General features: G+C 43.6%; 1 protein-coding gene across 2 annotated transcripts in view; it reads left to right on the top strand.

Moving 5' to 3' along the window:
- The window catches only part of Lig4 (DNA ligase 4), a 140,396-nt gene that overhangs the window by 13,959 nt on the left and 104,744 nt on the right, over positions 1-21,693 (top strand). For both annotated transcript variants that reach the window (XR_008221357.1, XR_008221358.1), the window contains exon 2: positions 12,078-12,138. The gene's annotated coding sequence lies outside the window, so the exon portion shown is untranslated. The remainder of the gene's footprint in view (positions 1-12,077; positions 12,139-21,693) is intronic.

Raw genomic sequence — 21,693 nt, 5'->3', positions numbered from 1 at the left:
GCTGAGACATCCAACCTCGTGGACTGAACAACTACCTTCTATTCATGCATGTAAATCATTATAATAAACCCCCTTTCTATAGATGTAGAGAGACTCATTCTATAGGTTCTGTTCATCTATAGAACCCTGACTAATACACCAACTTTTTTTTTACAATATAGTTTTTTTTTTTTTTTTAAAAAATTGATTCAGAGTGATAGAGCAAGGCATCTGATATCCTTTGGCCTCTGCTCATGAGTACATGGGCACTTGAACAGTAGCACCCACACACCCAAGCTTGTATACTACACAAATACAAAAATAGCATTTTAATCTGTGATTTCAAAACACACTTAAAGATTCTTTGAAAGATAATAAAGCAAAAGAATAACATTCCAAAATTTAGAAAAAAATGTAACAGAATTCAAGAATTAGGATTAAAAAGAGATAAGTATGCAACCCCAACCACCTAAACCCCTCAGTAAGCCTGCCTTGTGAAGGCCCGACCCTTTCCCGGTACTCCTGACCTAGGGGCAAAGCATTTCACACATGAATCTTTGGGATTCAGTGTGCTTAACTGCGTGACTCATTGAGGCACACAGAGCATGAAAGGAGCTTGACCTGTGTCTTAGTGTTCACTGGAGGAGGGGACTGGCTGGAGCCTCTTATTTCATCATCTTGCCAATGGCCCTTTAAAAGGCCATCTGTTTACTCTCTTGGGCCTTGGTCACTCCATTGGATATAAGTGGTGAACCTTGAGTTTCTTCACAGTGTTCACATTGTGGAACGTAAGGCTTTCCCCACTAGCCTTGAGTTATTGATTAGTGTTACTTGTTTTTATGATGAGGTTTTGAGATTGGTATCAGCAGTTTGGTGTGGACAGACCCAGAGCAGGAGAGAGGATTCCTGCATGTAGATTACACTGGATTTTCCACAGCCTAGCTGTTATGACTCAGCTCTAAAGTATTCCCTAGAGGCACCTGTGTGCACACACTCTTGGTTTCCAGTGTAACAAGGTTCAAAGCCAGACCTCGGGAAGTGACTGGATCGGTGGTCTCTGGCCTCATCAATGGATTAAAGCATTGGTTGCTTCACAATGAATTGAGAGGTGGTAGGAAACAGAGGAAGTGGGATAAAGGAAGTGGGCCACTTGAGGGTACATCTGTCTTGGTATCTTGTCCCTGTCCCCCACCCCCACTCTTTCCTGTTCCCCCACCCTTCCTGGCCACCATGAGGTGAGCAGCTTTCTTCTGTCTGTCCTTCTGTCATTGTTCTTCTGTCCTTGCCGTTGTGTTACCCATCTACGGTATTGTTATGGACGTCACTTCATTAACCTTCATCATTAGTGTGAGAATGAGCAAACTGATCTCTGTAGTTGGAGCCAGCCAGGCCTACACAGTGAGTCTCAGGCCTGCCAGGGCTTCAGACAGAGGGGCATTAAGTTGACTTCTCCGAGTCCTTTTTACTAAATGAATTTTATATTAAAATTCAAGAATAGCCATTGTAATCCTGTAAACTCTTTTCAAAATTAGCATATGCTAGGATTTAAAGATAAGCCTGAACATAACAAATCCTTTTTTTTAAAATTGAAAATAGATAATAATATATTCTGATTATGGTTTCCCCTCCTCCAGGACCTCCTGTTCTTCCTCACTTCCCCACTTACCCAAATATACATCCTTCCTTTCTCTGTCTCATTAGGATATGAACAGAGATCTAAATTAATAATAATAACAATAATAACAACAACACTCTGATGCTGAAGATAACAATGATAGATCTAAATAATAATAATGATGATAATAATAAATGAATAGCTAGATGATAGATAGATAGATAGATAGATAGATAGATAGAATAAAACAGAACAAAACATACAGAAGAAAAAGAGTCAAAGAAAAAGCTCAAGAAACATATAGATGCAGAGACACACACTTTTTCACACACAGAAATTCCATAAAAATATAAAACTGGATACCATGATATATACACAAAGGACCTAGAAGGTGGGAGAGCCCTGTCAAAGCATTTATGGTACAAAGAACCTCCAAAAATGTCCTTGAGTTTGTTTTGTGGTAGCCATCTACTACTGTGCGTATATTAAAGCAATACAAATGGGTTTTGGTTTTGATTATTTTTTGAGACAGGTTTCATATAGCTTGGCAGTCTTCAGACTTCCTACTGATCGGTAGATGGCTTTAAATGTCAGATCCTTCTGTCTGTACCTTCCCCAGGGCTGGTATTGCAGGCATGTGCCATCACTACTGGCTTCGGTTTTAGTTTGTTGGTTTGTTTATTTATTTATAGGCAGGCTCTCACTATGTAGCTCTGACTGATCTAGACTACTAGGCCAGCCTTAAACTCACAGAGCACTGCCTGTCTCTGTGCCCCGAGTGCTGAGAGCTGGGACTACAGTGTGAGCATTCCACCTGGCAACTGTTGGTCATACAATTGTGACAGCTTGTTTCTTTGTTATGGGATAAGAAAAATGAGCCCAAATCAATGAATTCTTAAAAATCTTACACTCAGTTAATGGTGGTCCAAGAGCCAAAGGTGCTATGTTAGACAGGGTGCTCTAAAGGAACAAAATCTGTAGGATGAATATATATCATAAAAGTTGATTATTAGATTTGTTTACATTCTAGGGGCTGGGAAGTCCCCATGTCCATCTGCATAGTGAACCAGCTGAGTACCCAGTAGTTGCTCATGCCACAGAGCTGATGCTTCAGTGGTCCTCATCTGATGCTGAAGATGTTAGGTTTCTGGAGAGTTGCTGGTCTTCAGTCCATGCTGGGAAGAGGAAGAAACTGGAGTCTGATGTCAACATCAGAAGCCTTGGGAGATATAGACACAGTAGCAAGAAGTAAATGTGAACAGGCAGTTAGCACTATTTAGGAAGGTGCTTCCTGCTCCTAGGGAAAGAAGGGCTTCTCCCTCCAGTTACTGCACCCTCACAGACATGCCCAGAGGTGTGTAGCCCAGATGTTTCCAGATCCTGTCAGTTGACCGTCAAGATGGACCACCACAGATTGTGAGAGTCTCAACAGGGGGTTTGTTTCTTTGATTGTTCTACTTGCTAATGAAGGAACAGTTACCTAACAGCCACCTTGGATTTAGGGTGTGCCTTTCAAGAAGCTGAAATGAGGGACTCACTCAGGTCTTCAGTTTTTTACACACTATATCATAATATTCAAGGGCTAAACTGTGTGGCACAGTCAATAGTCGGTATGATCAGAAAAGGTACGTTTTCCCCGTTATGACTCTTACTATGATTCTTACAGTAATTTGCCCAATACTTAGTGATTCTGAAATTAAAGTCTCAGAAGAAAGCAGAGTCATTTTGTTAATGCTGTCTCTGTTTACTTCTGTCACACACATCCTTTCTGTTGGAAAACTGCTCTGGCTAATAGCTGTCATGGGTGCAGTGAGTCACATAATTGAGTTTTAAGTGAAAATAGATGATTGTTTGAGTGGTTTTATGAAAGAGCCTAATTTTTTCCTCCAGCTGATAGTCTGGGGACCTCAAGGATTTACAAAGATGTTTCCATCTAATGTTAGTAATTGTTTTTAATATCTTTGGCTTTTTAATATCAATTATAAATCAGATAACTAATGTTCCCTTAAAATGGAGCAATATGAAAGCCTCTGGGTTGAACTAAGCAGATACTTGCAAATGTCAACTCTGACAAGTGGCCTCATGACTCAGCTACTGAGTCATGGGATCACTCAGCTGAACAGCCTTTGTTGACGTAAGGCTTGGGCTCATTGCTCAATGGAGAAGCAACTGTTTATCATACATATTAATTTGTCTCAATATATTTTAATAAAAGAAAAGAAGCTACATTATCTATGATGTAGAGCTTGCACACAGCACATTGTTGTCTTCAGATTGACCTGTGTCCCCATCAGTTTCCAAGTATCATATACAGCTGCTTCTGCAGTTCCCAGAGCAATGGAGAACAGAAGAGAAATTACACTGATGACCTGCCATGTGACTCTGTTCCAGGGGAGCTATGAGCAGACATCGACTCATCTGAGACTGAGAACCAACAACAGATGAGAATAAGGATTCTGCCAAGTCCAACTTGGCAACCCAAGTGGGTTTTCTCAGTGTTACCAGGGCACCGGTGAGATGTTCCGAACCTTTGTGGGGTGGGTGTCAGAACTGCTGTGGACAAAAGTCTCAGTCCCCTCCTATTCATTTTCCCTTTGCTGGGGCCACCGCCATTGCATGTTGGCTATTTAGAGAGCAAGACAAAGTCTCCTCCACTTCACAGACCCACACTAGACAGAGGGCTCTGCTTAGCATCGCATGTCAAAACCTCATCTGCACTTGGACCTGCCTTTTGTAGTGACTTTCCCAATTGCAGACACAATGATAAGGTGAGACTTGGTAACCTTAGAAAGGAATGACTAGTTTATCCGTGATAAATTACTGAAGAGCATGTACACAACACATTACAGGACAGAATGTGGTGGTCCGGACTACACACACACACACATACACACACACACACACACACATACACACACACACACACACACACACACACACACACACACACACACACACACACTTTGAAGAAATTCTTACTGTGTAGCCTAGGCTGGTCTTGAACTCATGATCCTTCTGCCTTACTCTATTGTGCCCAGCCTTGTGGCACTCCCTCCATTTGGTTGGGGACAGAGGTGTGATTTTCTCCTAATCAGTAGAATGTGAAGGAGATACTGTAATGTCACTCCCACTTTTATATTACATGTCTCATTCTTACTAGCAGGCTAATCCATGTCTCTTCCCATTGCTCTCTCAGCTTACTGGCTGCTATAGTTCAGATCTTGATGGTCTTTCAAAGGCACATGTAAAGGCTTTATCGCTGGAGTGGCTCTATGGTAGATGGTAGAACCTTGAAGAAATAGGGCCTCATGGGAGGTTTTTAGGTCATTGATGCATACTATTGAAGGGAATTATGATGCCCAGGTCCCACCCCCACTTCCTTCTCTTTGCTCCTTGGCTCGTGGTATAAGTGAGTTTGCTTCATCATGCCTCTTTGCCGTGACACCCAAAGGTATGGGACTCACCAGTCATGGATTACAGTCTCCCAATCATGAGGCAGATAAGTCTTTCCATTCGGTAAGTTAGTTGCCTTGGGCCTTTGATACAGCAGTGGAAAGCTGACAATTCACTGACTTTTATAGAACTCTTATAGACCTCATACCTACAGGGAGGAGAAAAATCACCAACAACCTCGACAGCAGGAAAGCAGGTTCTGCCCTGACTCTGCTGTTCCCAATGAGGTCACAGCAACTGGTAACAAGTGGGAAGCTCATGCTCTCGGGTTCTGAAACCTTTCGATGATTGTTGGGGAGCTTGATAGACTGTGGTCGGGGGAATCACTGAAGAATTGCTTCCTACTTCTTGTCTTCATTTGCATATTTGCGCTCTGCAGCCGCTGGAGCAAAACCCAACGTTACTACTACACTTCCTTCTAGTCTCTCCCTCACCAACTCCCAGTTGGACACACTGACTACTCGTCACCCATTCCAGTTCTGTGTGTGTTCTGTTCTGAAACATTTGCTCTCTCAGCACTTGTAGCAAACATCATCTGTAAAGGTAAAGGTTATATGCCCAGCTTTTCAGGGGATGACCTTATCACTGCTCTTGGTGCCCCAAGGGTTTAGAATGCTTGTGCTCCTTGTAATTTTCTGCCTCACAATCTATTTGCCTAACACTACTTTTTGCTTAGCTGTTTGAGTACATTGATAACCCTCATGAATCTTTTATGGCTCACTGTGTCTTGTGTTTATTCAACTTTCATAAGTATCTTTGGATTACAATTACACTGTTGTGCTTTAAAGTCTTTTTATTAGCACCTATAAAATTAATCACGTCCATTGATGAGAAATTTTCTGTCAAAAAAAAAAAAAAAAACAACTTACCTTTTTGTAAGAATGTATTGTTTCTCAGGCTCATGTTCAAGAGCATGAACCTTAAGAGGGAAAGGCCCAGCCTTGAAATCTGATGTCTGTGTAGGCTGGCTGCCTTTCCTCAGTTCTGTCTTCTATTAAATAATGTAATTATAGCAATGATTCTATTAAGTTGTTTTAAGGGAGGAAAGCACACATGTGATTGACTTTTAGAATGCTGCACTGTACCAATAAGTTCTAAACGTGGTGTGTGCCCAGCTACTGTGACGGCAGGGCAGGGTGAGCAGGAGCAGAGGAACCCACTGCAAAGGAACACCTTACATGATGCCAGGGATCCTTCCGTCCTTCTAGAAATGTCCACAACCGGGGAAGATTCTGCCCACCCCCTCTGACTGAGGTGCTGTTGGCATGGGATGACTAGAGACAGCAATTCTTCTGAGTATCTCATGAGGAACAGAGCAGCCAAGCACAAAGGGGAGTGATCCAAACTCAGATGCTAGGGGCCCAGAGGTCAAGAAAACCTGTTCCAGAAGCTTCTATAACTGAATGAGAAAAGACCTTTCATTACTGTGACTAACCCTTGACCATACATAATCTCAGTGGTATTTCTAGTCCAACTTCCATTCGTAAAGCAAATGCTAATTCTTGCTTACTCCATTTAGAAGGCTTAGTCTATGTGTTAATTATTGCATGCAGTGTTCTAAAGTACTATGCAAATGCCACTTACTGTTAGTCACCATTCTGAAAAACTTAGCTGTGTCCCAGGTTCCAGTATTCTCTCTCCCAATGCAGCCTTAGAGAGCTAGGCCATGCTGAATTATGTCTACTAAGCTGGGACACTTACAGTGAGGGAGGCAAGCTTTAGGGTCTAAGATAATATTAGGTACCAGGGCATGAATGTATGTAGATCAGGTCATTGAGGCCAACAAAACCATAGGTTTGCTTGTGGTGTTCCTGTATTGGAGCAGGCTTCTTGCAGTGATGCAATAATGCAATACAGAGTGTATGGGAAGCTATAGTCAGTATCTGGTGCAAATCCAGTTGCTCAGGAATGAGACAAGAAGCACCTGGAAGCACAGTTGTCTCTCCTCTGGCACCTCTTTCTGGCTCACAGGTCGGTCACATTGTGTTTTGGACTGTGTTGATTAAGAACACAAAAATGATTTATAAAAACTCAAAATTGAACTCCAAGATCCTGGGAGTAATGGGCTGCTTTCTTCTTTGATACTGTATGCGAACCATCTACTATAGATTTGATTTTCTATTCTGATGCTGTGAACTGAAGTTCTCAGAAAAAAAATACATAAATGAAACAAGCCACACCGATTTTTAAGTATTCCACAGGGTTGATTGGCTGCTTTGAGCCACCTAATTATGGGGAGGTTGGAATGTTGCAGGTACAGATCCAAAGTATCTGGGAATACATTTAGCCCCTGATACCTGTCCATTGCCCACTTCTGAGTCCTGGGCTTGCCCACCCTAGACTACTGGGTAAATCCTTTTGGAATATCCTTAGCTGCCACCTACCCAAAGGCTAATAATAAAAACAGGTGACAATTGAGCCATGTGACATACACATGTCCACTTTGCTTAACCTTTACTCCTACGTTTCCACCAGTGCATATAAAATGTATTTTGATGTATAATTCTCTGTTCTGTTACTAGAAAAACTTCATGAAACTGTTTCCACAACGGAGTATGAAATTTGCAGTAACCCATGGCCACTCATATTTGGTTCCACAATCAACTCTCTTGTTCTGTGAGGGAGAGCTGTGTTTGTAAACAACTGTATCTTTTCAACTCTCAAGAGAGCATTTGCCTTGATCCTTTCATGTCATTTTCCTGTTAGGGCACAGCTGTACCCTCTAGATTCACATGTCAGTTACATGGTGTTCTCTTGAAATGCCCACAGTTCTCTGTCCAAGCTCTCTGACTCAGTGCCAGTCTGGATGGAGAGTTTGTTAGTAACTGCTGGGGTAAGTGTGGGTTGGGGATCCCTGTTGAGATACAATCATGGCCCTATGGTTTGGTTCATCAGACTGTGATGTACCACACTGTGAGATGAATCAGCTCCACATCCACACTGGTGACACTTATTTCTGTGTGCTTTATTTTGAGTGTTAAATTCAGAAACAGAATAGTTAGAGAGACCAGGTACACCAGAATCTGACCAGGAAGGTTTTCAAATCCTGAAGAACTCATTGGAGAAGGGTTCTCTCTCGCCCTCCCCCACCCTTTGGTTTTTTTGTTTTGTTTTAAAACAAGGCTTCTCTGTGTAGTTTTGGTGCCTGTCCTGGATCTCGCTCTGTAGACCAGGCTGGTCTCACACTCATTGAGATCTGCCTGGCTCTGCCTCTGGAGTGCTAGGATTAAATGTGTGCGCCACTGCCGCCCAGCCATGTTCTCTCTCTTTAATGGAGAGATTCAGGCTGTTTGGCCAAGGTCTTGCTACAGATGCAACATATTGATTGTAAAACTTATTATTTTGTCTCCTGAATATGTTTACATTGATCTAAGTTTGCTACACTAGACTGAGTTCCTGGATGGATGGAGTTGGATCTTTGTATCTCTCCAAGCACAACAAGCAGCATGATACCAGACAAGACTGAGAAGCCTAAATAAAGTTATCTTTTATAAAATACAGGAAATAGGCATCAACCATTTCTTGGAAACATTTTATGAAAGAGTATAAATACCTATTATAGAATGAAGAAAAATGAGGGCGACAATTATATGCAAATTATAAAAACTGCATATCAGCTGTGAAAACATTATAGAGTAGTAGAAAGTAGTAGGAAAATTAGTCCCCAAAGCAGAGTAGTTCACACAACTAGACAGAAGGGCCAAGGTCCTCCATCAAATTGCTGTGGGGGAGACAGGTCATTTATATACTTGGGGACAATGACACAATCATCTGAAAAATAGTGAATCTGAAACTCTCTTTTATAGCACAAAGGAAAATATATTTCTAATATACTTAAAAATAAAAACAAAGTGCTCAAAACCATGCAAGCAATATGCACTTAGTGGTGATTCTTTTACACCTCAATAGAATAAAACCGAACAGAGGAGTAAAGACTGCTGAATTTAAGGCACAAAATTGACAATAAGAAAAATGTTTATAATAAAATATCAGAAGTGATTTTTTTAAGTGGAGAACACCTGTAACAAGAGCATTCAACTACATAATAGTAATTATTATTACATATATATATGTAGCTGAAAGTTTTCCTGTGCCCATCCAGGTCCTGTGTCCTTGTGGTCCCACTGCCGCTCAGACCCAAATGAACACACAGAGGCTTATATTAATTACAAACTATATGGCCTATTGGCTGAGGCTTCTCACTAGCTGGATCTTACATCTTAAATTAACGCATTTCTATAAATCTATACTTTGCCACATGGATCGTGGCTTACCGGTATCTTTACATCTTGCTTCTCATGGCACATCCTGTCTGTTCTGCCTTTCAACTTCCTCCTCTCTAGTTAGAATGTCCCACCTAACCCTATTCTGCCTCACCATTGGCCAAACAGCTTTATTTATCAATCAATCAGAGCAACATTTTTTCACAGCATACAAAAAGACATCCCCCATCATATATATATATATATATATATATATATATATATATATATATATATATATATATATATACACATGGTAAGTCAGAGGAAAGAAAAGCCTATGGGAGACAGACAAAGGAGAAATAAAAAGGTACCAATTGTATCCACAGCAAAACAAATTGTATCAATAGAAAATCACCTCTTGGCTTTGTGACCTCAATATGCTGATTGACATCATATGTGTATTGATTCTGTATGCATGGCCCATTGCAACCTATATTATATTTAAATATACTTCCATTTCATAAGTTGTTTCATTTATAGGAAGCTCTCTCAAATAGAACTGCCCATGTTAAAAAACAAGATGAAACAAACACATCATTTTCACCCTTTTCTCTCCCTTTCCAACTCTTCCCATGGTGGCCCCAGACTCCCTCTCAAATTCATGACCTCTTCTTTCTTTATTACTGTTATATATATGTGCGTGCACACACACACACACACACACACACACACACACACACACACACACACACACCACACACACACCATGATGAGTCCATGTATAGTTGCCCATATGTGTTTAAGTTAGTTTAAGGCTAACTGCTTGGGATTGGATAACTTATTAGGGGACTTATCCCTGGAGAACACTGGATCTCCCTCTCTTAGTAACCAGTGATCGCCTGTAGCTCTTCATCTGTGTGTGAGGACTTGGTGCAATTTGCCCATCTATACCAACTAGTGTCATTATGAAGGTGTTTTTGCAACCATATTGTTGAGATCTCACGGGTGCTTCCTCCCTATCATGTTTACAAGACCCCGTCTGACAGCGATACATGGTTCTCTGGCTCTCACAGTTTTTCTGCCTCATCTTGTATGATTTTTGTGAGCCTTGGGTGGAGGAATTGTGTGGTAGACGTGTCATCTGAGGCTGCTTATCCTCCTGTCACTCATTCCCTGCAGTTTGACCATTTGTGAATCTTTGTGATAGTCCCCATCTGTTACAAAAAGAAACGTCTTTGACAAGGAATGAAAGCTACACTTAGCTGTGGGTGGAAGATAAGTATTTAGGAGATAGTTAGGAGTTATAATAACGTATGTGAATGGATATACTAGATTCTCCTATAGAGCCTACGACCTTTGCAGCAACTAGTAATGGACTAGGTTTACAGTACCAAGCACAAACTACCTCCTATTGTACTGGCTATAAGTCTAATTAGAAGGTGCTATGTAAGATTCTAAGAGAAGTAAGCCATCAATGACCCTGGTGACAGTATGAACCACCATAATCAGCTTTGCAAAATATGGTGTAATAGTGGCTCTCAGGAGTAACCTTCTGATACTACGAAAGCTTGTCCTCAGGGAGGAGGCCTCCAGGTCAGTTATGTTCCAGTTTTCCAGGCCTCTGTACAAAGTGTATTGTCGTCAGCAGAGGGTCTTAAGTTCTAGGAAGCAACTAAGGACCACAGCAATAGTCTGTATTGTCTTGGGAGTCTCTCGGACAACCCTGGTCAACACGTTGAAGTGAGCGCTGGGATGTTCATTAGACAGTCTATGGCTCTTGGGGGAGGTATTGCACCCTGTGTTGGAACTCTAGAGTTCAAGTCCCCACCCTCCATTTCCCTGTCATTACTGCAGGACACATCTGTTCCTCTCTCTGGGGGATCCTTCTCTTCCCTACAATCTCTTTCTATTTTCCTTGCTTCTGTGGTGACTTCAGGATGTATATTCATCTCAGAAGCCTTGGAGTTGGGATCCACAAACAAGGGAGGACAGGAAGCATCTGGCGTTCTAGACCTGGAAACCTCACTCAGTACATTTCCCCAGAGTCCCTGGAGCTCTCCAACATATTTTGTGTGACCTAATATTGTCACACAGGAAATGTGATGACTTCTAGATAGGCGACTGTGGTGACTGTCTGCCTGGTATAAAAATTTTACATTTATATTATTTTATTATTGAGAAACTATATCAAATTTGGTTATTCAGTATCGTGCAACCTGTAAAACTAACTAACTAGATGAAAATAACACAAAAAGCTAATTTATTCATAGTGAAATTCTGTTGGAATGGAAGGATGTCTTCAAGCTGAAACAGCCTAGGTTGGGACGCCCCAACTATATTCTGGGTACATGTGTATAAAGACTCACATGGCTTGGAAGTCCTGTTTCCAGTGTCTCACGTGGCCTGGCATTGGTGTTTCTAGTGACTTGTGTGTCTTGGTATTTGTGTTTCCAGTGTCTCACGTGGCCTAGCATTGGTGTTTCTAGTGACTTGTGTGTCTTGGTATTTGTGTTTCCAGTGTCTCACGTGGCCTGGCATTGGTGTTTCCAGTGTCTCATGTGGCCTGGCATTGGTGTTTCCAGTGTCTCATGTGGCCTGGCATTGGTGTTTCCAGTGTCTCATGTGACCTGGCATTGGTGCTTCTAGTGACTTATGTGTCTTGGTATTTGTGTTTTCAGTGGCTCACATGGCCTGGCATTTCCAGCGGCTCACAATGCCAGGCATTTGTTTTGGCATGGCTTTGTTCTCAAGACCATGTTATCAATAACCTCACCAGTAGTGTGTAACGACAGAGCCGCTGCTTTCTCCCCTTTGTGTTGTTGTAGGGACACCGGACACAACTGGATATCTCACTATCCACCTCCTGTTGGCAATATAAATTAAAAGGTAAGTTCTGAAGCCGGGTGGTGGAGGCGCATGCCTCTAATGCCAGCAGCACTCGGGAGGCAGAGCCAGTTGGATCTTTGTGAGTTCAAGGCCAGCCTGGTCTACAGAGCAAGATCCAGGACAGGCACCAAAACTACACAGAGAAACCCTGTCTTGAAAAAAAAAGAATAAAAGGTAAGTTCTGCTGTATCTAACATGGGTGCTGGTCTGCACAGACAGTGAGATGGGTGGGGTCTTACAGAACACTTTTCTGTCCTCAGTGTTCTGTTTCTCTGACCTACTGTCACTAGGACACATAGGTACATAGACTGCCTTACTCTACAGGGCGCCCCAAGACAGACATTACCCATGGTGTCCTTGTCTCTTTTTATGTGAATTTATTCATTAAAGGGGTCTCTTCAGTGTGGGAAACCCTGATGTGAATCAGTTTAAGTTCTTTTCAACAGAGAAATTTAGTGGTATGGTCCTTATTGTATTGTCCATCAGAAGGAATCAGCAAAATGCCTTTCCAGACAATGTATTCACAAATGCTTGCTTTGGTCCTGACAGCTGCCAGACTCAAGATTTACAGGACAACGTTTTTCAGCCTTACCTGACTTTGTTAATCAGTGTAAATGAGATCACAGCGTGGGCAATTGCTAGTATCAGTTACCAGCAAATGCCTGATGGGAGAGGTGGAGATGACATGTAGATTTTATTCAAATTCGCCTCCCTGAACACTGTGAGAATGGGAAGTTCCATTCTCCCTAGTTAGCACCACTCTTAGAGAGGAAATTCTCTATAAATGGAAAGAAACATATGCTGAGATGTTTACCACAGTGATTTCTGTGATAGTGAAAAACCAGGAAGCTTCCCAATGTCATAAAATAGAGCACATCTTAGGATGCAGAATACCCACCCCTGAGACCTGTGAGGAGTGTAGATATAGGATGATCCAAAATAGCTACCCCATTCCTTCTGAACCTCCTCCTCGAGGCTCAGGGTGTGCTCCAGTCTCTCAGTGTGAGGTGTCTCTTCCATTCACGAGGCTCCACCGCTTGCTTAGTGCTCTCATTTATAAAAGAGAAAAAGCAGGCACGTATGCTTTAATACTTAATCCCCTGCCTGTGTTGACGGAGACAGACTGGGAGTGCCTTCACCAGGGGGTGTCCATTCCTGGTCCCCCTTGCTCCACACATCCCACTCATTCCCTTTTCTGAGCTCTTCCTGTGTCCGGGACCTGAATCGTACGGTTTGATACTTAATGTTGCCCTGTTTTAACTAGACAATCTCAATGGTTCTTTCGGGCAATCTTAGCCTCTGGTTTACATTTTTATGACCCTCCTCCTCAGCTATGATTTATACTGGCTTTATATAAATTCTTGTTGTTGAACCTATCAGATCTCACTGCAGCTTCTGTTGTAGTATTTCAATAAGAACAGAAACAGTGATGACGAGTTTGTGAGACTGCATGTTCCTTGGGATTGCGGATGACCAGGTTCTAGAACCTGTCACTTTAAATGTGTGTTTAAATACAAAGATGCTTCATGATAGGGAAATGATGTCTAGTGTAAGTTCAGTGCACAAAATGTCTCGGGTAAGGAAGAAATGACGTTACCTCTAGAAGGTATTCCAAGGCAGAATTATGCAGAATGTATAGATGGCTCATCATGAGCTCCGCATGGGCCTGGGCTGATCAGTAGCAGGGAGCGTAGCAGCTATATAGGACTCTGGAGCCAGTACAGAGTGACCTTGGGCTGTTAGGAGCTCTGAGCTGGCTTCTAGTTCTAGATGACATTGTGATAATATAGACTCTTCCTGAGCTTGTGGTAAGGATTGCATAAGTTAGTACCTGACAAGCATTTTCTTTCAAGACAGCGCCCTGACAACTATCACCTCCCACAACTAATTAAGGTTTGCATTCACATTTCTGTTTATGTTTTGTCCTGGGGATTAAACCCAGAGTCTCATGTTAGCTAGGCAGTCACTGCTCTCCCTCTGAGGGGACCCCCAGGCTATACATTTTCCTAGAACAGACTGAGGTTTGGGACTTGGGAAGGTGAAAATTGCTGTATGGAAAGGGCAGAAATGAATGTTCTGGTGGAGAAACTTGATAAACAGATGTATTCAGATGACCAAGGTCAAAAATGAGCAGTGGAAAGCCACATTGGCAGAAGGGAGCCTAGGCATAATGGGATGGAGTTGGACTGCCACAATACCCTTGTCTCCTCCCCCAGTGGTCTGAGTCTAACTGAGACAAATCCCAATGGAAAGATATTCTGAATTTGGTTCAAAATATGACCCCAGAGTAAATAACCCTAGTTAATTAATTGTGGTGGTAAATAGCCTTCTTACCATCACTGTGGTGGTTTGAATGAGAATGACCCCCACAGGCTCCCACTGTGAGCACCTGGGCTCCAGTTGGTGGAGCTGTTCCGGAAGGATCACCTGTATCACTGGGTGCTGTCTCTGAGGTTTGAAAAGTCTGGTGCCACTTCCCAGTGTGGTTCAAATGTGAGCTCTCTCTCTGTTCTGGCCGCCAAGTCTTCCCTCTACCTTCAACTCCACCAGCATGGAGTCTGACATTCCGGAAATGCCAGCCCGATTAAACTCTTCCTTTATAAGTGGCCTTGGTCATGGTTTTTAGTCACAGCAATAGAAAAGTGACTGAGACAACCATCACGTGACTGTAAGACACTAAAGCTACAGGACACTAACTGTCATTGATGAAAACTGCCTGTTTTCTGTAAATCTAAATGATCATAAGACCGTCACGATCTTTCCAAAGTGTGCCCCGACATATATAGCTGGTCTGCAGTGCCATAGGGGCTTCAGCACGTGGGAGTCCTCGGATTATGCCATAGTGAGCAGACTGAACAGCAGGACTTACTTTCTTACAGCTTAGGAGGGCAGAGGTCTGGGCATTAGCAGGTTTGGATTCATCAGAAGACTTGTTGGCCTGCAGAGGCTGCTAGCCCACTGTGATCTCACATGGTCATGTGGCCTTTGCTCTGTGTAAACCTCAGTGGCATGGCTTTGCCTGTCCCCGTTTCTTCTTGTAACACCTGTCAGGTTTGGTTAGGATCTTCCCTAACGACCTCATCCTCTCTTTCAAACACCGTCACCTAGTGCTGGGGTTGGGGCTGCAGATGCTTCTTAGGGAGGTATAGTTCAGTCCGTAACAGATGTTTGTAGCTGGAGAACTTCTCTCCAGCTCCCACCAAGCCCCGGCAGTCCTGCAGCCCACTTATAAAATAAACACACAGACACTTACATTATTTAAACTGGTTGGCCTAATGGCTCAGACTTCTTGCTATCTAGTTCTTCTATCTTAAATTAACCCATTTCTATTAATCTATATCTTGCCACGTGGCTTGTGGTTTACCGGTACTTTACATCCTGCTCCTCATCGCCGCGGCTGGCAGCGTCTCCCCAACTCCGCCTTTCTACTCCCCCCGATTCTCCTCTCTGCTAGTCCCGCCTATACTTCCTGCCTGGCTACTGGCCAATCAGTGTTTTATTTATCAATCAATCATCCACAGCAGATGTTGTGACATTTTGCATAAGAAACGTCTCCACACCTTGTGTGTCTGAAGACCTGGCTCCAGTTGGTGCTGCCGTTTGGGGAGGTTGTAGAAACTTTGGGAAGGGCGGTCCTAGCTGGCAAAAAACAGGTGGAACATGAAGATGGCATATGTGTTGGGAGTACATGAAACCAGAGATGGACACTCACAGGTAAAGGAGGGTCAAAGGTGCTCCAGACATGGCTTCCTGATCCCCCAAGACACAAGGAGCTGTGGGCTTAGGCTTTGCTACCATGGCAGAGCCATCCCACCACCTCATCAGGATGGACTCCATCCTCTGAAGCCTGAGGCAAATAAACCTCCCAGTAAGTGGCTTCTGCCAGGCATTTGTCACAGTAATTAGGAAAGTAACAAACGCAGGCACTGGGCAAACTTTGTGCAGGAAATCACATTCATTCAAGCCTCATCTTAGTTGTGAGTCAGTCACATACTTTACAAAGAGTGAATGGTGGCTTTACTCTGTGGAACCCAGCAGGGCTGCAAGTCTCATGCATACCGCTGTGGGCCCCACTGGCCTTTGCACATCCTCCAAGGCACTGGCACGTCTGCCCATTGGTGGCTTCCAGCTCCACACCTCAGACGCTGCCCCATTTCCTTCTATGCACAGGCAATCTTTCCGCCCTTGTCTCTCAGCTTGTTTGATCCCCATTTGTAACCCACGTGTTCCCCATTGATGAGTCCTTGATGGTGTAAACCTCTGTGTCTCCCCTTATCCTTGGTTTTGGGGCCGATCCAGATTTATCGTCATCTGATTCTGGAGTCGGCCAGAGATAGGAGGGGTGTCATTTGTTGATGCTGTAATACTTTGAAATTCTAGCTAAAACTTGAGAGGAAATATAAAAATGTAAAACAACCATAAAAGGTCAGAAAATAAGCAGGCAATAGCACTTCAAACTTGGAAATGTTTAAGCTGGGAGTCTTTAAAAAATATGTTCTATAGTTAAGTGCATGACATTGAGTAGGCGCTAACATTTCTCAAAACATCTGAAAGATTTTCAAAGAGGGAGGATGCCTTTAATTAAAGTGCTCAGTCTTTAAGTAAGTGGTAGATAAATTATGAAGAAGCTCTTCTGAAAATGTAGTAAGAGAGCTAAGGCAGAGTGCAAACATGTACATAGTGAGTTCCATGTGTGTCTACACACGCATGCATGCACATGCAAATGCCCTGTCTGTGTGTACATGTACAGATACACATGTATGCACATGCAAATGCCCTGTCTGTGTGTACATGTACAGATACACATGTATGCACATGCATGCATGCACATGCAAATGCCATGTCTGTGTGTACATGTACAGATACACATGTATGCACTTTTATATAATGGGGTTTGCTTTTGAAACATTAAATATACCGAAGACTGAAAAAACAACTCTAAGTATTTTGCACAGGGATAGCAGAGTAAGTTAAATGATTTTGAACCATAGGGTATTCTAGGGAGACTAGCACACAAATTCTTATTCTTAATTCAATAACAAAGTTGACAGTTACTGACACTGTAAACATTTTGCAACAGTGAAAATGGAAACACATTGGAAAACCTAAATTTGTCCCATATGAGTATGATAACCAAAGTGGATGCAGGAGGTATTTAGACTAACACAATGTAAAAATACTGACTGATTAATTGAGTGTGTGGTATATGTGTAGGTATGTGTGCCTGTATGCATATGAATGGAGGCACTATCTATCCCTCTCAGCCTTATTCATTTGAGGCAGGATCTCTCCCTGAACCTACAACTTGCTTTTTTCAGCTAGGCGCTTAGGCAGCAATGTCCCTTTGTCATTCCGTCTCAATAGTGCTGGGGTTACAGGCCAGTGAGAAACACCTTGAGTGCTGGGATTAGAACTCAGGTCCTCATGGCTGTGCAGCAAGCTCTCTTAACCACTGAGCCATCTCCCCAGCCCCACTGTCCATTGTATAAAGGAAGTAGATTGGTGTGTACATCAGTCCTTCTGACCTCTCTTGTGCATACAGATATAGACTATACCACAGTGTGGATGTTGCTCTTTGACTCTGGTTAACCATAGGAAGATAGACAAGTGGCTGCACATTCCCTCACGGGGTCTCCCTCTCTCTTTCTTGGTCCTCAGCAACCTGTGGTGCCTTTACTGTAAGAATATGCTGGGAGTGCCACTAGGCAGTTCCATATACCTACCCTATGAAAGGATCGGCAGCTTCCATTTGGGTCTTGGAATCTAAACCATTGTGTAAGAAATCTAGTAGCCTGGTACAGAGTGGCCAGGGTGGCCCTGACCTTGTGGAATAGAAGAGAAACCCAGGTGACAGGGTCTTCAACCTACTGCTCCTTTTGTGAGCACAGGAAGCCATGGGTGTGGGGGACCACTGGCTGCCCTCAGTCAACAACTTCCTGAATTCCTAGCCCATGAAATTGTGAAATAGAATTAAATTATTATTACTAAAAGCCATTGAGTTTGGGACCACTTATTATGCAAGAAGAGATCATCAAAAACTTTTGTTGTTGTTGTTGTTTTGTTTTTTTTTAATGAATAGTAACTTGGTTGTACTCTTAAGATTTAACCAGTGGCCACCTGACCCTAGTAACTTGAAGGCACAGGTTACCCTCATCCTTAATGTTCTGGAGTGAACAAACATCCTGTCTTCATCACTGTCATGGTCTGTGGCTGGTGTCACCATCCCAGGAGCTGGGTGGAAAGTAGGATGCATGCAACTGCTGTACTATAACGAGGTCCCAGTGGGTCACCAGAACAGGAGGGTGTGAGGGACACAGTAGGAGCGGGTTTTATACAGTAAATGGGGGCAGGCAGTCTTCACATTATTGCTGTCTTTTTTTTTTCCCCTGCACTGTTTGGCCTGTGGTTAAGTCTACAGGGGGCCTTGTCAGCCTGTAGCCCCCTCTTCCTTGTTCAAGATGAGTAAACTTCACAGGAGTAACTTCAGTTGTTGCTACAGGCAGGCTGTTTGGAACCACAAATATGCCACAAGAGGAAAGTATGCTTCCAAGCTTGGACATGTGTCATGCACGTACTGAAATCACAGGCTAATTAGACAAGGAAAATCTATAAATCAGTTTTTACCAGTCCTTTGGAGACATACCTTTTAAAATTGGGGTAAACAGGATACAGATTCGATGTAAACACTGCTCATGGCATCATTAAGCCAGTTTTGTTTTAGTGCTGAATAATGACATCGAGAAGAGCGAAATGGAATTTATCAGCACCAAAGAGAGAACTCCTCAGGCAGGCAAGCCAGTAAGCTGCTTCCCCCAGTGCCCAGTCTGCAGGGGTGACCCTCCTCACAGCGCACCACTGCTTCCCCTTGTGGTGAAGGATTAATGTCCTCCTTGTGTCTGTGCTGGGCTCACTTTTATTTTACATTGTGTTTCAGTAATTCAGCCATGGAGATGGAGCGGACCCCAGTGCAGTTTCTGGTGGGGGCAGTTTACTCTGGGCAGGCAGGCTTCTGCAAAACTATGAGAAGGGACCCGACATCAAACCACTCACTGTGAGAAGAGGCTGCATGGAGGAGAATGGTGCAGACCGTCTCAGGAGCACCAGTAACAGATGCCAACTCCTACCCCACCGCCCTGACGAGAACAGTGTTTTCCCTGCTACCTCTGGGTTCTAGACAACAGGTTGACTGTCTTCCCATGATTCATTTTGAGGATTTCGATAGTGAGGCCTCAAGTGAGGCCTCGGCACACGGCCTACACTGTCTTCTAATCATTGCCTCTTTTCCTCAGGCATCACATTCCCTTACAGCCTTGTTCATAGTTGAATGTTGAAGTTAGTCCTTCTCTGGTCTTCAGTGGAAACACTCACATCTAACAGCTGCTGAGAACCACTGTGTGGAGATCCCAAGCTCTCCTATGATGTTAGCTTTGGAATAGGTGCCCCACTGTAGCGCAAATTCTAATTGGTCTTAATCATTAAAACCCGGAGTCAGATACCAGGGTGAAAGCCCAAAGATCAGAGGAGCAGAGCAGCCAGCCATTAGAAAGACTCTTAGCTCTAGCAATCATGACACTGAAAAGGAAGAGTCCTGTCTCCACCCTGCCTTATCACTGCTCTCTGCCCAGCCATATCAGTTCCTGTCTCCTCCTCCCATGTACTGGGATCAAAGGTGTGTGCCATCACTGTCTGGCTTCTAGTGGCTAGCTCCGCCCTCTGATCTCCAGCCAAACTTTATTTATTAGAGGACAAACAAAACGTCACCAATACACCACTGTGTCTCAGAGAGAAGATCCAAGTTTGGAAAAACTTGGGGATGTTAAGATGCACACACAGATCTCCCCAGCTCCGTAGTCCATGGTCTCCCTCAGTCAATTAGGTGAGCTTGCAGCAGGGAGGGAGGGAGTGGAGGCATGAGAGGGGTTGCTGGGAGCGTGACCTCAGTGCAAGAGGCAGAGCAGACAGCTTGTCTTGGCCTCTGCTCCATCCTGGGTTTACCTAAGATTTGCTACGAAGAGATAAGAGCCCCGTGTATGGGTGGAACTTCTGCTAACATGGTTCTCTTTATTTCTCTTTGTACAGAGTAGGAATCACAACATGTGACCTCTTTGCCTGCTTCCCAACACACCACAAGGCCTTACCCAGAAGCCATTATTTTACAACCAAAGGGAAACAGGATCTGCTCTCCTGAGCAAGCTCCACCCTGCTCCTTCCTGTGTGCTGGGACAGCCATGCTGACTGACATGACCTGGGGTCTCAATAAAATCAAGAGTTCAGACAAGGCTAACAATGATGAGTAAACCTGGCCTAGATGGGATGAGTCAGACCACAGGGACCTAGGATTTCAAACTTTCTCCTGAGAAATACTTAAATGGCACCTCTGTGAGAACTCTCATGTGGCTCCTCAGCCTTGCTAAACACCAGTAAGTGTACTATTGGGCATAAGGAAAGCCAGGTTCCCATGGCAGGACAACGGCAGAGGAGACAGTGCCTTCCACAAGCCGAGGTATTTTGGAGAAGGCAACGTTTCTGCTGTGGCCCCACCAGGCTCTGCAGTCACAGTCACAGGAGACTGTAATTCTCAGGTCACTGCAAGGGAGATCACCACCTACTGGTGATAACATCACGTTCTCTGACACAAGGCTGTGCCCTTTCTGTGGCACACTGAGATGGGTGGAATCCCAGGGGCTTAGTAGCAGGGGTATGAGCCATACCACCCGTATTTTAGAGCATAGCCACCATGATGACATCTTAAGGAGAATGGAGTAATTAGAGTACTTAGTTTAATAATGTCATCTGCTTATCCACAGAAATCCATGTCATCAACCACTGTGTCTACTGAGCTGCTGATATCTATGTATAGGAAGGGAGCAGGGTCTGTGTAGGTGATGGCTGAGGTCGTGGAGCATGACAGGAAAGATACTGAGCTATAGAGGAACTCCTCATTGGCATCCCTGTCTCACCCTTGGCCCCTGACTATTGCTCACATACTGTATTGATTTTTTTTTTTGTAAAATGTAAATCTGATCAGTTTCCTGTTCTAATCAAAACCTTGTACTAATTTTTACCTCAGATGCAGAGCAAGATGGAAAACAAAAGGCAAATGCCTATTGGCCTCTCTGATCCTGTCAGAATTGCTGGGTCACTTTCCTAATCCTGGTCCTGGCTTCTTCCCAAGGCCCAGTACCCCAGCCCTGGTACTGACTCACAGACATGCCTGGGTCACTCCAGCCAGAAGTCCTACAGATGAGCGAGATGTTGGAGGCACAGGGCACAGGTCATGCCTCTGGGTGCAGCAGCAGGACATGGCCTGTTTTAAGGTGGGAAATGGGAGGCTTCTTTCCAAAGTTTCCTTAATGAGACTTAATGGAAAAGGTAGCATATCAGAACTCCACAGTCATCAGCCAGCGGCCATATTTATCAGCTCACGGAGGCCTCTGTCCTTCTTACGGATTTGCTTCATTCTGATTCTTCTCATCCAGCACCATAAGGACCCCACTAGCCTAGTTACTCAAATCCTGTATTTCAGAGCTCATATGTCTATTCTTTTTTGCTGTA

This window comes from Peromyscus californicus, unplaced genomic scaffold (assembly GCF_007827085.1).
Source record: "Peromyscus californicus insignis strain IS unplaced genomic scaffold, ASM782708v3 Scaffold_23__1_contigs__length_62951481, whole genome shotgun sequence".
NCBI classification, from domain to species: domain Eukaryota; kingdom Metazoa; phylum Chordata; class Mammalia; order Rodentia; family Cricetidae; genus Peromyscus; species Peromyscus californicus.
Note: the sequence above shows the minus strand (reverse complement) of the source record. Positions and strands in the feature narration are given on the sequence as shown.